Below are 18,108 nucleotides of genomic sequence, written 5' to 3' on the forward strand. Positions count from 1 at the left end.
ATCATGGAGTCCAGCTCCTGGCCCTGTAGAGGACAGCCCCAAAAATCACACCATGTGCCTGAAAGCATTGTTCAAGCACTTCTTGAACTCCTTCCTTTTAAATAGGGAACTAAACAAGTATGAAAACGTTTTCTGAATGAAATTGATAAGAGAGAAAGTAGAATGTTTTGTGTCTTAATATTTCCTATGGCCATGGAATCATACATCAGAGGGATCAAGATGGAAGACTATGAGCCTCTGCCTCTGTCCCCTATTTTCCCTGTCTCTCTCCTCTGCAGCAGGCTTTGAGCACCTCCTATCACCACCAGCTCTATGCTGATGTGGAAGGATAGTAGAGATGATGCTGCCCATTCCTCCCTCCAGTCAAATTGGCACCACTCAGCCCCCTTGCACCTTGGGTTTGCTCCAAGTGCCTCCTACCACTTTATTCCTCCCTGTCGTACTGCCTTCCTGCAGCTCAGTTCAGGGACCCATGCCAAAAGTCAAAGCATTGTAATTAGTATGTTTAAAAAAATAAGGGGAAACATATTACTAGTGCAACTGATGTATTTTGCATGGATCTGGAATCCCCTTGACCATCTAATTAATCATAGTGCCTGCCTCCATAAAAGCAATTAATAATAAAGTAGTGGATTTTTTTTGGTCATACATTGCCCTAGCAACAGTTCTGATGTGTTCAAGTGTAACCTTAAAAATCCAATACAGAATTGAATGTTACTGATAGCAGTAATCAATTATTTTAAAAATCTAAACTAGGAAAATGAATCACTGATCTTAGAGAAGAGGTTTGGGAAAGTAATTCCAATTTATTTTCTATATTTTCTTAAATAACGGTCAGATTCTCCCATTTCAGTTTACCAAAAAGCCAGTAAGGTCAAAACGATATCAGATTAAATTTATATAAAATATTTTGACTTTGTTATTCCCAGCTCAATGTTTTACTGTGAGGAGATGTAGAAATCATTCTGAGTTAACAAGAGTAGAAACTGTGGTGGCCATTACTAAATAAAAAAATGTGCATCATATAGTAAAATAACTTCTCAGCTATGTTCTGCTCATGGAATATATTGAAGTGAAACCTATCATCATCTTTAATACAGATAGTGGGATGCTTGCAGTCCTCTTTGCTTCTGTGTTTCCTGTTAGGACAAGCTGGCTGGCAGCCAGCTTCAAAAGCATCCTCAGGGCACAGCTGTATCTGGAGTGGGTCTCCTGGGGAATGCTGTGCAACCAGCCACAGGTCTCTGGTGTACTGGGAACACCTGTCCTCAGCAAGCTGCTGGTGAAACAGGAGATCCAAAATACTGCCTGCATCCCCCATAGTTTAGGGCATCCTGCTCCTGTGTCCAAGTGCCTTTCATGACCAGATGGACCAGAGCAAAGGCAAGAATATGGTCTTTGTCCTTGGTGGTGTGTTACCGAAGGGGTGTCACTCACGTGCTGGTGTCCCTACAGGAGCCTGATCTGGAGCCGGGCTGGACGTCTCGCTCCGTGGCTCTGCTCGTGCCTGTCATGCAACCACCTGTGCGGCTGCTGGGGATGGCACACCACCTCGGTCTCTGCTTCCCACTCACTGCCAAGGCTTGCAGCAGCTGACATGCTTTGGCTGGTTGCTGGAGTACATCATCTGCCTTTAGTGTGATTTGTTTTGGGCTCAAAGTTTGCTCTGCTTGTTCATCATCATTTGCTAACCGTAAAACAGGTATATGCTACCAACTTCAGCCTACGTAGGAGAGCTTGGCAGAGTCTGTGGGCATCCTTTAGGAATGATATGCATTTAAAATCCCTTTTATGGTAAAATATCCCTTACTATAAGTGGTGATAATGCTCAGAGGATTTTTTTTTAAAAAAATTATTTTGCTTATAGTATTTCTTTTAATACATCCTTGCACATAAACCCTCTCAGTATAATTACAGCTTTGTAAATCCCCATTATTTGTTCTCTCTTTATAACAAAGGATTTGTCTGTTGAGTTACAATTGCAAGTACCTCATAAACCCAGTAGCTGAGTACTATCTGTGATATACTGGAAGAAACAAGCAAATACCACCATCTTTCTAAAAATACAGAAGTGTAAATGAAGCCTTTTTTATGGAGCATCCAAAGTGGGGAAAATACCACTTTCCCCTTGTCTGCTAGTTGTGCATTCCAAGGTTTTCAATGTGCATGAATCCAGTTTTGAATTGGAATACTTTGATAGATTTTTTTTTGTTCTGGTTTCCTTTGGTAGAAATAAACACAAAAGGCAAATCCAATGGATTTGCTTTGATACATTACTATTTAACTCCTAAGCAAATATCTTACTCTGTCAGTTTGTCTCTTAATTGGAGTTTAGCCCTATTCCACCTTTCAAAAAAACTGCTGGAGCTTCAGCATGCTTCACCTTAGCTCCAGAAAATAAAGCAAATGATTCCTTAAGGCTTTTTTCCTGTTACCTTAGCCAGAAACCCTTGATTCAACGTTTTAAATTTAGTCATAGTTGGTTATCACTAGCAAATGATGTCATTGTCAGTAACAATGTTTTCCACCACTGCTCCAAAGGAGATGAAGAGAAGTTAGGCAGCTGCAGACACTAATGAAATATAACTCAGTTTCACTGAAACTTTTTGCTCTATATACTGGCGACAGGGAGACATTTACCAAAGCCCTTTTTTAGAAATACCTGTTTTTATTTCATTGTCTGTTTCATATAGGCAACCAAAACTGCCATTTAAAAAACACTTCCCAGCAGAATTGTGGGCCTGATGATTATGCAGCGTTGATGTATAACACACCTTAAAATCTTTAGAGTACCGTAAATAAGAAGAAATAAATACTCCCTTTAAGCTTGCTTCCACTGACTTTCAAATGTCAGATTTCCATTTTATTTATTCTTTGGGTATTTTTCTTAGCTTTCAAAATGTATGCAGATCTTAAGGACATTTCTTGCTCAAATCATGCAGTCTGTGCCACAGTTCTGGACTGCACTGGGACAATTTACTGGGACACATGCTGTACATAGGATTTAAATGAGGGCATGTGCCATACAGGTAGAAAAAAAACAGAAGAAAGAAATGTAACAAAAAAAATCCTAGACTCAAAGCAGTTAATGTGCTACAGAGCAGTTCACCGTATGTTGCCCCCATTAGATGCATGTATTAAACCTTTGCTTTCATGGAACTTGCTTTAATTTTGGATGGAAGTACCCTGACAGCTGCATTCCAGTGTGTAGGTGTGGTGGTTGTCATCCACCATCCCAAGAAGAATAGAACAGCACCAGTTATTAGAAAAAGCAGTGGGGGGAAAAAAATACATGTTCTGGGTGTATCATGAGTTGAAGGCAGCCAGGCTTTATAAAGTTCTGGGATGTGTTGGGTTGGTAGTGACACCCTGGAAAAGATAACATAACAAAGTCTGTCATGTTTTATTCTAGGACTCAACAATGAACTTTACTGGCTGGGGATGTTATGTGGCAATACTTACTGTACATTTGTCCTTCAAGATACTAGCTTTTTAAATTCAGCCATCTCACAGAAGACAAACCAGGGACAATTAAGAAAATCATAATCATTCGTGTGTCACTGTGGTCATTATAAGCAGAAGAGTGTATGCTTTCTGAGAAAAAATATGAAGGTCCAAGTCTCATCTCTGCAGTATTTTATGCTTACTCAGACATATGGACAATGATTAAAATCAGGCATCTGGTGTAAAGCAGTCTGAATCTAAGGATGATTGAATGGCTGAAGAAACCTTGTTTTGGCTGTCTCAGCATATCTGCTCCCTGGTTTCTTCTTCAGTAAACTGGCAGAGGAGAGGAGAAAATTCCAGGATGCTGTTTGTACCATCAATCTCAGAAGTGGTGACTTCCACCAATAACTGCAGTATATGGTTAAACAGACGTGGGATGAATACCCGAGTTCGCAAAACTTCCCATTTCACCATCGCCGTACGTCACGTATAAAGCTTTAAGATTCCCCTTAGATCTGACTATTAGTTGGTTGCTTTTTTAAAGTTTTGATGAATATCAGTAGTTAAGAAATAAGTATGAAGGCTTGTTTTCGACATCCTGATGCTTTTCACACTTGAGTCTTTGGTCCTAAACAAGGTTTTCAAGCCTAAGTGGAATGCAGGGTTTCTCATCGGCTACAGTGTGCATCATTGTGCTTCCCGTGGCACTGGGCCAGGCCCTATGGAGATGACATCCTTAAATATCTTTCAGAGGAAGAAAATAATTGGGTTTAGGGCATATGATTATATTATGTACAGAGGGAATAGCTGCCCTTTTTGGGGATATGCTTAGTTCTCTTGAATTCAATTAATTCTTACATTACAAAAATGCCTTAGCTTTTCCTTTTAATGGCATAAATAACGTACCTTTTCTATAAAGAGTAGTGGAATAAATTTGAAGACTTTAAACAACTATTTTTGGTATGGTTTTTATTTTAAAAGTAAATTAATTTATCATTTTACTTTTCAAAGTCAAGGAGGATTGTGACATTAACATTTCTAATGTAAATACAATGTACTGTAATAGAACTTGAAGGTCTACTAGCCAAAGTGTATTTAATCTTGTTAGTTCTTCATTAAAACAGAGAATTGTAATGGAAATGCTGGCAAAACAGGACTGCAGACATTACAATCTGTGGACTCATCGTTTACTGGAGAGGATAATAGCTTCTGGACAGCATATTTGTAGCATTTTCAGTAAAGCAGCTTTGAGTTTTTATCTTTTTAGTATGGTCTCAACAAGCATACAGCAGTAGCAATGGTGATTTTTGTTTCAACATTATTCCACCTCTGAACAGTTGGGTCAAGCTACGTGGCTGAAATTTAAGAATTCTTAGACTCAGGAGGATAACTAGCTTCCAAAAAGTCATTGAGGTCCCTGATTTCTATGACAGCCAGTCATCAAGAGCAATAATAAATGGTGACTCTCTCTTGGGCACTTTCTTGGGGAGCAGGGCAGATGTGAGATGGTGGTTCTTGGCTGGTCATGCTGGTGGGGCAGCAGAGCACAGAGCACATATTCCACTTGCATTTGGCAGTCCATGTGTAGGCAGGTACAGCTGTGGGTGGGGTTATGTTCAGTTTTTTGGCAACAGTGGTTAATTTTTAATCTGTATGTATGCTTTAAATGGAACTATTTTATGAGTTCTCTGCCTCCCGGCTATGATCTTGTCTTTGCTGTCCGATCTAAACACAGACTTTCTTCTGCCTTTTTACCCTGTAGAGAGCATATACCCACATGCTGATTATGATTAGCATTGTACTGGTAGTAAACATTCTCAGGATGCATGCCTAGGTCCCAGAGTTTAGACTGTGCAGACTGTCTGCTGCCTCACAGCACCAAGCAGTCCGAGGCACGCTGTGTAGAGTTCCAGAACTGGGAATGCCTGTCACAGATTAGACTTTGGCATGCTGCAGTCATGGCTTTTCACTCTGCAGAGTGCATGGCACAACTTGCTAACTACTGCAAGTACCGGAACTGTGAAATCAAATGGCCTTGAGTCAAGACTGGTGGGGCAGGAAGAATTAAATTAACTTTCTGTGCCAGCGGAGTTCCTTGCATCTTGAGGAAGAGCTTTGTTGAGGGAGGTCAGTGAGATTTTTCCATGCTGTTTATTTCTTTCCCCTACATTTTTTGTTCTTTTTTACTCCACCTCCACTGACATGCTTTTAATTCTTACTGGGAGCTGCTTAACAGAAGAACTGAAACTTACTGGAGCAGCTTTAAGAATGAATTTTATCTCCTGGTCAGAATTGCTCATCCCCCACTCCTTTCTTTTTACTTCCTTGACTCTGATGGAATGAGAGCTCTCTGGCTTTTTCAGGCCTGGGTGGCTTTCTGGGATCTTTTGTGAAAAAGGAAATTGTAGTTACTTTGTTCAGTCAGTCTCTTTGTGGACCTCTGAACACCAGAGCATCCTGCAGGGACTAAAAAAGGAAACTGAAAAAAATTCTGGAGTGGTGGTGAATCTGTCTAGAGGACTGAATAGATTTCCATCTTTTGGTAACTTCATTTTTTTCTAAATGAAGATGCCTGTGATGGGTGTCAGGAGCTTCAAAGTGAGTTTTAATAGGATGAGTGGGATTTGCTTGGATAAGAAGAAAAGTATAAGAAGAAAAGTACTGCTCTCATCCCTGATCTGATATCTGTTCAAAGACTTAGGCAGAATATGTACTTTATATCTAAATTTTCTGTAGAGCACCTGGATGTGTTTTCTCCTACTGTGTACTGGATAAGTGTTGGATCATATGGAAATGCATTGTTTTAGCTAATTGGGTGTATTCCTTATAGGGATCAAACCCATGTTTTAGTTAATGACAAGTTGTGTTTCTGTATCTTCGGTTTTTCAGTTTCTGCTGAACAGCATAGAACAAAAAAGGTGAAATAATAATGACTGAAACATTTTTATTTGTACTACTCCAGGCAGTCAGGAATTTTCTGTGTGTTAAAGTAGGAAATTTTCAACTACATCTATTTTGCTGTCTGACAATTTTAGCAGTATTGGTTTTCTGTGGTTCAGCAAGTTAGTGATGAGTCTTCCTTAAGAAAAATCATGAACAGCTTCAGTAGCAAAGTACATTATTTTAACAATCCCTATCAGCAGGGTTTGTTTTTTTTTTTTTTTTTGTGTTAATTACAATATTTATAAAGCTGAGAAAGTTCATAAGTTGTTCTGGAAAAGATGGAACTTGACAAAATATTTACGATTTTTCTCTTTTTTCTTTTTTCTTTGCCTGGATTGAAAGGGTAATCGTAAATACCCTGTTGAATTTACAGAGCCTCTTGTCACTGAGTGTGGACAGTTGTCTACTTAGTTTAACTTAATAGTACTGATGTGCCTTTGATGCAGTCTGGTAGAATCCTCTCAGAGTCTGTCCAAAGTTAACACATTTGGTGACTGGCAGCAAGTATAGCTTTTACTGTAAAGAGGCATATGCTTAGAAAAATGACACATCTGAATATTGCAATGTAAATGTCCTCACTGTTTTACTTTTTTTTTTTGGTAGCGCTCTCCCCCTCCATCTAAGCAAGGAGACATTAAGCATGAAGGCAGTGCAAGCAGTTAACAGGAGATATATTTTCATTCGAAACTCTTTGCCAGGGTGTCCAAGGCAGATAAGACAGGAAACCTGTTAAGTCTTCTACAGGGACCATGGAATGCTTGAACCTCACTTATCCAGTGTTGTTTTGGCACACTGGAGTGGAGGTTATCTCCACTTGGATAGAAGCCAGATCTTCTGAGGCTAGAAGCTTTCTGCTACCTGATGGAGATAGTAATGGGTCCTCTTGAACAAATGTCTACTGAGACCATCAGGCTAGACAAGCAGCAGGGCCCGTGAGAACCTGGGATAGGAGGGGCTCATGGCCCTCATTATAGCTGTCCTGTTATCAACAGCTAGATCAGATAAGGAAAACTTATGCAAATTGGTTTTTTTAAGCATGCTAGGGTGTTGGCTTTTTTTTTCTGGGAGTCATAAACCCTGCCAAAGTAAGCTTTCATTCTTCTTTTGAAAGTATGTAGGATGCGTTAAATATGCTTCAAAGCAGCTTGCACTGTTGAGTGTTTCTAGCATAGAAATACTTCGCTTTAAAATCTTTGGATCTGGTCACAAGTCCAGGTTGACTTACAGTCTTCTTCAGACTTGCTTCTGTACCTGCTTTATGGTTTAAACAGGCTAGCCTGTAAGATACTCCTATCTCATCCCAGAAAGAACCATTCTGGTCCCATAAACTTTGTGCTATGGGCCACAGTAGTATTGTGACAGGTGAGTAATAGAGAATCAGAGATGTAATGTGTCCTCAGCTGCACTCTGGCTAGCTTCAATGGGTGTTTTGCATGAGAAAAGTAAGAAGGATTTGGCTCGTGCTGTAATAAATCCCGCTCGATCCTGTTGAAACTCTGCATAGCATCCTGTGATGAAATACTTACTGGTTCTGTCCCTTGATTCCTGCATGCAAAATCTTTCTTAAATTACCTTTTGTGGGTGACCCACACCTGAAGCCAGACAGGTAAATGGGAACTAATCTGGTACTGATGCCTGTTTTAAATAGCTGGTTATCAGGACAAGCTGTAGAAAAATTAAACTATGAGGATATTATGTTTGACTAAGTAATTAAATGACCTTATAGTTACTTTTCTTCCTTTAAAGGCACATGTGTGCAGATACTCTGTTGTGGGAAATCGGACTTTGTAAATGTCAGCTCTCATGAGCTGACACATAAAAATGGGGTCTCATGCTTTTTCTCAAAATGGGTGGTTAACCTAATGATTTGCTGCACTCCAGGAATGTGTCTTTAAGTTTACTTGTTCCATTTGTGAAATAGTCTCATTTTATAGGTCTCTCAAAAATATCAGGTGACCATACCCTAAATTAAGGGAAGAGCCACTTTTACTATTCACTTAAGCTTTACTTCCCTCAGATTGACAGATTAATTCCTAGAAGACTCTGTTTTGACCCTGCTGTCCCCCAAATCACGGTATTTTCACTGTAGAGCAAAGAAATCATCTCTTCAACCATTGCATTGATTGCATGCTTTGAGGCTCAGCTTCGAATTTGTCCTTGGCAAAGATGAACAAGGTCTCTCCTTGTTTTCCCTTCATCTGTAAATCTCTAACCATACTGACTGATGGCTAATGAAGTGTACAGAAAGTGCTAGAGGTTGAGATGCTTTGCCTATGACTCAGCATGAGTTTCTCTGCTTTTCAACAAATACTGCTAATAATTGTCAGATTTTATTGGACTTGCCTTTTTGTTTCCTATTTCATGCTGTATATTATGCTAATTTAGAAAATGAAATTTGAAAAAACTGTGATTTTGTTCTTGCACGCATTGGTGACAAAAAATACCCATTTACTTCAGTTACCAGAATCCAATTCCCAATTATAATGCTGATGCTTGCAAATACTTCTCCCTGGTTGTAAAGGACTGAACAAAACTCCTGAAGAAATGAAAGGTTGATTAATATTTTTGCAGGCCTCAACATTCATTGATTGTTCTGAGTTATGCCTGAACTTTTCCAGAATATTCTTAAGGCTTTTTTGGTTTTTGATTTTGGTTTTTGATTTTGTGATGTGTGTTGGTAAAGTTGTTGACAAATGTGTCATTCAGAGTGGCTGAGTTGAAGTAGGTGTTTATTGAAACGGCTTGCTGTTTTCGTTCTTCTAAACTGCCACTGACCCTACCTGTTTGGGGGTTGAGCAGAAAATAGCTACTTTTAAAAAAGCCTTCCGGGCTGAGAAACTCTTCAAATGGGCTTACTGCAATGCAAACCCATCTTATAATAGAAAATATCAAATGTCCCAATAAAAATAATGGCAACACAAACACAAATACTATTCATGAAATACAGCTTGAAGTGAAAATAAACCTATTGAGTGTGTCTAATCAGCCTGTAGTTTAGGTGGTGAATTGATGAGATCAGTTGTTTGTATTGATATTTCCAAAGCATTTGAAGTATTTGTTCAGAATAGCTAATTAAGATGGCAGATAAATAAAGGCCTCCACTCCAGAGTGTGGAGGATGATTAACTCTGCAAAATAACGGAGACTTACTACAGTTATGTAAAACCTTTTAGTTTTGGTGTTAATTGAAGTGAAACTAAAATAGTAACTTCAGAAGGTTCTTTTTAGCAAATGGATCTTTAACACAGATTTCTTTACTCTTTTCAGTGAAAGAACAGAAAATGAAGCTCTAATAAGGTAAGATATTTTTTTATTCCACTTTAGTAACATATTCAAGTTAACTGGAGATAATTTTAACAAATATGCTCAGAATTTTAGGCTAGATCCTAGACCAGTAGATTTCAGCATTTCATTAGTAGATCCCAGTGTGAGTCAGTATGTCAAAGCACAAAAAAGAAAGAGTACAGTGTTGCAGAATGAGTCTAAACATTTAACTTTATTGTTGTTGTTACTGAACCACTATTTGGTCTTTAATCAAAATAAGATGCCTTCATAGGCTTGGAAACTTCTTTTTGTCTGTAAGGAATTTACAGGTAATTATTTTTCAGCAGATGCTATAGTTTTCACTCCTCAGCCAATGAAAATCTTCATTTTATTGCAGTTTGAAAATTAAATATTAGAGGATATGCTGATAAAATAAGTAGCTTGTTCACAGATTTTTGGTTCTTGAGATGTGGTGGTGGGAGTTTAGGAGTTATGTAGTTAAATAAATAAAGGAGGGGTGAACTCTTCTAGCAGTGACTATTTCCCCTTATATATAACGTAATTCAGCTGCATTCTCGAAATGAATTCTGTATCATGTGCTAGATGGGCAAAAGGCAGAAGAAGGTCTTTCAATACACTACCAACTGCAAGAGGTGTTAAAAAAATGGTTTTGTCTTTCCTTTTCTTCCATTGCTAGTGAGGATGCTGACATTCATGTGGTGTGTCACCTAGAAAATGAAGCATCTATGTCAAATAACAAAGCCAGGTGTACAATAGCAAGTTGTTCTGACAGGCAGCTGAAATATGAACCCGTTCAGAGCATTGCAAAAATATATAATTACTTCTCTGTCACAGGAAATATTTCAATTATAACAGCCATTCTCAAGATTCCGAGGAAGGGAAGTGTTGTTGGTTATTGATTTCTTTTCCTCCCTTATTTGCCTGGTTTGGTTTCTTGTATCACTGGTTAAAGTAAAATTTTGCAGAGTTGTTAGCTGGATTTTGTACATCTATTTCAAGTCAAATGGCTTCCAAATGGAAGAGTGTTCAAAAGAAATTTTTTTAAAAGCTGTTGACATCACTAAAAGTTGATAAGTCTGCATAAACTGTGTTTCTGGTTTGCAGAGGGGCATTCTTGGAATAGGGAAGAGGGAGGCTTAAAAAAAAAAAGCATTTAAGCTATGCAAAATATAAACTGCTAGAAACCATAAGTGAGTAGAAATGTGAAGTATTAATGGAAAAAAAAAGTAGTGTTGTGAAAAAGTAATGAGGTGTCATAACAAATGGTGGTGTAAATAGCAGACTATCTTTGCAATTCTTACTTTGTATTAATACATGGAGAGTGTGTGCATCTGTTTGCAGCTTCAAAAGTGTGTGCTTATATAATGCATCTCTGAGACAGCAAGATGCTGTTTTTCACCCAATCAGTGAGAAGGACTGAAAACCCTTCTGGAACAGGGCTAATGAACTTTATAATGTGTTGAGAGCCACATGGGTAGTGCAGGGATTTAGTAAATGCCAGAAGAAATTCTAGTTCTGAGCAGTCTTTGTACACTGATCTCATCAGCATCTGAGATCCAGGAAGGACACAAGTCCTCCTTCTGTCTCTTTACCAGGATTCAGCCATACAAGCACTGGGCAAACTTTGCAAAAATGAATTAAACTTGCTGCGTCTGTAGTTGATCACCTAACACAAGGGGGCCTTATGTGGAGCCTCTGAATGCTACAGTAATACAAATACCTAAGTAATATGCCTAAGTAATATAGCATGACAGCAATAGTGGAAATTTACTTATTTTGTTTACCAGAGTCACAGCTGGAAGTATTTTAGGGTATACATTGCTCACTCCTGGATTTCTGCCTTGGCAGCGCCTGCAGAAGTACCAGGTCATTTTTATGTGATTTGACATGGGCAGTAGAAAACCACCTGCCATCAGCCATCTTTTTCTTTCTAAGTTAACTGTAGTGTTTAGTAACTACTGATCCAGTTTGAGCTGGAATTTATCAGTTAGGTTGAAAATGAAGCTATGCAGGTCGCAGTGCCGTTCATCCCAAATTTCCAGGTCATACAAATGGGTGCTACAGAAGCTGGAAAAGCTTGTTAAAGAAGATGTTTGGTGCCTTTCCCTCACATTTGAATTGACTTTTCTCTTTTAGTCTCTTTAGTCAAAAAGCTGTCTCTGGTACACCACCGCAGATGCTGTGTGATTGACTCAGGAATCCCTGTTTTGGTTTGCCAAGCAGGCAAACTATCTCAGGTAAGAGAATTTTGAGGTGTCATGTGGTTAGTATCTAAAAATATCAGTGTAGGGAGATGGGATAGGGCTCCAACAGACAAAAACATGGCAAGATAAGGAAGAGGAGTTCATGCTGGAATTACGATAATGTGGGTGTAATTAACTATTGGAAATGCTTAGAAAGGAATGTGGTAGATCACTCGGAGTAATTAAATCAAGATTAGATCTGCTTCTGAAATATCTTCTAGTAGAGTTACAAGTTCTTGTGCTTTGTAAAGAAATTGCTGCATGAGGTATTAGAGGCCGTGCCAGGCAGGAAGTCAGACCAGATTATCATAAGAGTTCCTCCAGGCCTTTTAAATCCACATCTCGACCAACAAAGGCTCTTATGTGGTACAGGCCGCCACAGAATTTCCAAAATCTGAGGTGGAGCAGGTCACTCCTGCTTCAGTGGTGAAAGGTTGAAAAGTCTTTGAGCAGATCCTTGCAGCGTCGCGGTGGTGGGTACTCAGTGCCGCTGAGCTTGTACATTTTGTGTGCTTCAGTCCTGTGAGCCAGTTCCTGCTCTTGTCTGATCAGCCCATAAACACATCCTTCTCCATAATCTTCTAATATTTTACCTGATTTATTTAGTACCTTGCATTTTTTATTGAGTTCAATGAAAAATAATAATTATTTTGTGATGCTTATTGAGTCCCTTCTGTGGTACAAGTCCTAAATGAGTTCAGAATTTTCTTCAGTTACTCAGTGAGCATAATTCCATTGTCTTTAACACAGGATCTTCTATAGCCACTCTTAATATCCCTATGAGTAGAAAGGGCAGGGGACATTTTTAGCAGATTATGTAGAATTCCTAGGATAAAATAATCTGCTTTCCCCAAAACTGAGAAAGTAATAACTTGTATGTTTGCTCTGGGACCTGCATGGAATACTGAGAGAGAGTGGAGGAGACTTGTCTTTCAGATTTCTTCTGCTGCAGGGGAGTGTATTCCTGTCTTACTGGGTAAGAAGCAGCAGATCCTTTCAATAGAAAATAGATTAAAATAGTTGGTCAAAAAGTAATTTTATACTAGAAGAAACACAAAACACTGTGGTGAACAAGAATAGCCCTGGCTCCTTTTTACTTTGATAAGCTCATTAATTTCAACAATCAGAATTAATCAAGATCTACTGTGCAAAATCTTGCAAATGGAAAAATCCATCAACTTGAGCTCAGAATTATGTCACCCTACTGTACTTAGGTTGCATAGCTTTTTTTACAGGAATGTGCAATGTGATTCCACAGCAGCATGACAGGAAGAACAGCTAAGAGTTGTCCTGGCCGTATGTGGGCATAAAAACTTATTCAGGAAAGTTTTCATGTAATTCTGGCTCTGTAGAAAGACCTATGAAAAAGCTTTTCTGTAAAATTATCCAGGGTAAATTCAAGAGTGAGCCCAGGAATATTAGAAGATTTTTGTTTTCCAAAATACCTGATACCCAGTTTGACAGCAAGTTGTGCACACTTGGTACCTGACTATCCCTACTGCTCTCCCTCCCTGGACATAAAGGCGTATTTATGGTTTACAAGTGGCAGCCTAGACCTGAATTGGAAGAAATATTGGACTAAAACAATAGGAGAACTGAAGTAGAGAAGAGAAATACCATTCTGTTTGATAAACCAAAGTAAGGTGGTTGAGGAAAGTAAGTCTGTGTCCCTCCACGTGGAGGCTCCACCTGCTTTCACAGACATCCAAGAAAGAGAGAAAGGAGAAAGAGGACAAGACACTGGAAAAAGATAAAAAAAAGGTTAATTACCCTTGCTAGTAGGTTAGGGATTCATGGCTGTGGTGAAAGGAGAGAAGACTTTGGTTAGTCAGGAATCAAACATGTTTGCTTGGTTGCTATGCAATAATAGTTGTGATTTTTTAGCATGAAGTTTCTTCTGCACCATGTCTCTTGAAAATATATTACATACCTATGGTTTTCCCAAATTCCTGATAGCCATAATACTGACTGTGGAGAGCATTTGAAAACAAACTTCAGGATGTCTCTTTTTCACATGTTTTCTCAACCAGTGAGTCACTCTTAATGGATACTTCAGTTCTGAAAAGGAGTGGAGGAGGCAGTGCCGTGGAAGAAAATTGCCCTCTCCATTAGTAAATGTATTTGAGACATCATACTGCAGCTATTTCCTTCCATATGCAAGCTCATGGCTAAGTCACTTAATGTAAAGGAAAACAGTCTTTTCTGCCACAGAAGAAGGGCCTCTACTGGACAGTGGCACACAAGCCTGCAAATTTGACTTTGGGTATCGCTGACGGTTTCCTTGGCATTTCTTTCTGTTCAGGCAGTTAATGCTGTAAAAGCATTCAAGATGACAGAAAAGAGCAGTTGTGTTGAGGTCTGGGGAGTTCCTTTGGCACATCTCCAGTGCACTGCTAGTCCCAAATTCATTGTTTGTATAGAAGAACTGCACTTGCTTTAAAAGCTCAGTTTTACTCCGTTGGAAAGCTATTCAGTCTTGTTTCCTGCGCTTTGTTTACTTAATAACCCCTACACAAGAATCCATGATTTTGCCTGGGTAACTTGCTGCTCTCTTCCAAGAAATAAATACACTGGTTTTTAAATTTTTTAAATCCACATGCTAGGTTGGAGCACAGTTTGGTGCAAAGAAGTACCTTGGTGCTTACACTGTGCTCGCAGTGTCTGCTCAAATGAGAATCAAGCGTGCTGTGCGCACTGTTACATAACTCTGCAAAAAGTGTCGATTCAGGGAAATTCTGCTGCTGTGAGAGAATGGGAGCATCAGGAATGTTCTCTCCCGCTTAATGGAAATGTGGCTTTTGGTGACTAGTACATTTAAAAAATAGCAGATTGCGTGTATGTGCTCATTGACAGAGTCCAACTTGAACATTACAGTGATGTTCAGGACAGCAGATCCTGCTGTTTGCTGCAGCCCTGGGAGACTGGATGAGGCTCTGGGAGCAGCAGGCTGGTTCAGCATATGTCTGGCTGCTACCAGAAGGGATTTGCAGCTGTACAATTTTTGGTTTTGAGTAACCTTTAGAAGAGTGCATCTGAAAAATTGCCAGGTTGGCCAAAGAGATTAATTCCTATCAGCAGGAGAGACAGCTGTTCATTTGACTACATCTTCTTCATTTAGCTGTGTGGGTCGTCTTACTGGGTGGAATGGGTTCCAGAGACCTGCCTGTGGAGCAGAGAGGCAGGTAGGACAACATGCACTGTGTCAGAAATTCTCTTCGTCTTTGACATTACAGAAATGGCCTTGCCTTATGGATATGGTGGAGGGGTAGGTTGCTAGTCTAATTGTTTGACCTTTGCCCTTTTGCACACAGCCCCTCTATTTCAGACCTGAGGGATCCTGTTAACTACAGAATATTTCAGGTGGCTGCACCCTGCTGATAGCACTAGTCGAAGCCTCCCCACTCCCCCATACATTACTGTGAAAATATGGATAAGAAAATAAATTAAAGTTTGGAAAAGTCAATGTTGTCTGAATATTGTTAGTCCTAATCTCTCTAAGCAATATGTATTGTCTGCCTTTTTTCTCACTTTAAGGGTCAAAAGCCTGTCTAGAAGCTGCTAGAGATCTAGATGGTGTTAGCTAGATTTGCTTCTAGGTCATTCTCATTCAGCATCATCCTCAGAACAAGCCTTGGTTCTATTGTTTCAGTTTCCCCATCTGTGGCTTTAATCCAGTTCTCTTTCTTTAATCACATCCTATATAGACTTGTCTTTTGAGTCCTACTGCTCTTCTCCACTCCAGGTTTAAGGTCTCAGTTGTTGTGCAGGAGATGCTGTGAATGATTTTATTTTGTCAGCTGAGGTAAACAGACAGTAAAAACATACACCACAGCACAAAATGTTCTCCAATCAGTTATTTGACAAGCGCAGTTTAATTATTTAGTATAGCTTGTAAAAGTAATGAAGTCCTTGTAACATGAGATTTAACACTCTCCTATTAATTTTTCCCTAAGAGGTGGGAAAAGACTGCTATTTTTTTGTGTGCAAACTGAGAGCATGAAGCTAATGAGATTTGACTGAGAATACATAAAAGGGAATGGAACCTTTCAGTGCTTCTTAGGAGTTTTGCTAATAGGTAGTAAATCCAAGCACATCCTACAGTTAGATAAGATTCTGCCTGTGATGGCAAACCAGAAGGTGATGTCTGATGCTTTCCCAAAGCAAGAAAGAGTTTTCTTGGACCAGCTGTTTGTTTTTTTGAATGTTTAGCTTAGTAAAAAGAAAATCTGTAAGTCACAGTCTTGCTCAAGAGGTATCATTCACAATAATTTTTTATAGCGTGATAGATTTCATGTTGCTACAAAATAGATGTTTAATCAGCGCTAATATTTTTGGTTCCCTCAGGCAGGGAGAGAAGTTCTAACTTTTTGCTCAAGTAAGTACAAAGGCAATCTAGTTGGAAGTTCAAAGTAAAATGCATGTAAATCCTAGAGATTTTTTTAATGGGTTTTGGGTCCAGCCAGCCAGGATTGATGGCTGATTTTGTTTGTGACAGAGAGCACTTTATCTCAAAGTTAAAAAGCCCCTATCCCCAAAAAAGGAAAAGAACCCAAAAAGAATCTGTGTTTGATTGGAGTTGTATGGTGAACTGGAGCAGTTACAATTACTTTGAAAAAAAGAAACAAAAATAAGAAGAAAGGCAGTCTGAAATGCTTTGTTTACAGTCACAAAGCTGCCTCAACCATGCCAGCTCAACTCAGTGACTGAAGGGAACAGCCTAGTGACTCCGTAGAGTTGCACTTACTGGTTAGTTTCTTATTCCTTGATCTTATGTCATCTACTGGGCTCTTTATTCAGGGGCTTTGTAGTACAAAAGAATACTGTGTGCTGAGAAGATTTCTTATCTTGATAGCTGCTCTGTCAAGCGCAGTAGCAGAGTTTGGCCCTTGGAGGACATGAGCTCTCTGTGGGCTTCCTGCGAAAGCTGTAGCTCCCATGATCCTCATCAGACAGGAGGATGGGAGACAAGCACTTGAAATTTGTGCTCTTCCTATGTCTGCAGAGGGAGCAAGGACTAAATGGAGCTCACTTTATTTTTTCTTCAAATGTGAACCACTGACTGAGGCTCCTTCTGCTGTTTTCCCTTTCTGCTCAAGAGTCATTAAGGGCTCTTCCCTGGTACCATGATGGGCAGACCTCTATTTGCATTGGATTAGTCTCGAGACAGTCATTATGCTTGCATTTAAGAAAATCTTTCAGAACACATCTGCTCATTAGTGCTCTTTCTCTTTTGATCTGTTAGAAACTCATTCCCATTCTTCTAGCCATCAGCATCTTTCATTGTCCTTTCACAAATTAATTTAAAAACCAATCATCCCTTCTTTGATTTAATAATCACAGAAAAGAACAAGCAGAGGTAAAGGTAAAATAATACAATTTCAAGAGGGAAATTGTGTGATCTGAACTGAAACTGGAATGCATGAGCACCTCACAGAAAGGCAGCAGGTTTCTCTAAAGGTCACCCAGAAGTTAAGGAAAATATTCCCTGCCGTGTCTGACTGTCACCAAGGAAAAGTGGTACTGAATTTTTGCTGACTTTGAGGATGTCAGGTTAAAATTTATCGTAGTCCTTTAGTTGTAGTAGATTTGCAGTACAGAGAGAGAATACTACTGAGCAGTTATGACAAGTTTTGACATTTCTGATTTCCTTTATATTAAGATGCTAACCATAGACACTATTAGTCTCACCCCCTGATTGGGGCTGATTCAGAGAGCCTTAGTTTTCACATACAGAGTGGGTTTGTAAAACGTTAAGACATACAGGATAGTAAAATTTTCCGTGTAAAGCTGCTTTAAAATACAGTGACAGTACTAACCCATCAAGATTTCCAGGTAAGTAGCCACAGTGCAGATGTTCACCAGCTCTGATTTTCTTGAGATACAGGATGTTGTGCTTTTTCTGGTCTGAAATTCTATTTCTGAAAATGAATTGATTGGAAAATGCTTCAATTTATACAGGAGGAGCTCCTGCTTTGCTGGCAGCAAAAGCTAAGTGAAAATGACAGGGAGTGCTCACTTCTTTCTGCAACTTCTGTCTTCAGTGGGAAAATGGCAGGCTGACCCTAGTGTGTTCCCATTCTGCATGGGAGGATTTGATGTACTTTATTTCCAAAAGTTGGTTGTAGTTGTAACTTTCACATACAGAAAGAGACAGAGGTTAAACATGAGACTGCTGTAAAAATGTACTAGCA

At 39.2% G+C, this 18,108-nt stretch overlaps 1 protein-coding gene across 7 annotated transcripts in view; it reads left to right on the top strand.

The window, feature by feature from the left end:
* THRB (thyroid hormone receptor beta) overlaps window positions 1-18,108 on the top strand; it is a 157,209-nt gene that overhangs the window by 20,794 nt on the left and 118,307 nt on the right. For 4 of the 7 annotated variants that reach the window (XM_048301920.1, XM_048301941.1, XM_048301931.1 and 1 more), the window contains exons 2-3: window positions 9,657-9,686; window positions 11,811-11,911. The exons of 2 other annotated variants lie outside the window; for them this stretch is intronic. The gene's annotated coding sequence lies outside the window, so the exon portion shown is untranslated. The remainder of the gene's footprint in view (window positions 1-9,656; window positions 9,687-11,810; window positions 11,912-18,108) is intronic. One more of the 7 variants, XM_048301951.1, reaches the window with a different exon arrangement.

This window comes from Corvus hawaiiensis, chromosome 1, assembly GCF_020740725.1.
Source record: "Corvus hawaiiensis isolate bCorHaw1 chromosome 1, bCorHaw1.pri.cur, whole genome shotgun sequence".
Classification (NCBI taxonomy): domain Eukaryota; kingdom Metazoa; phylum Chordata; class Aves; order Passeriformes; family Corvidae; genus Corvus; species Corvus hawaiiensis.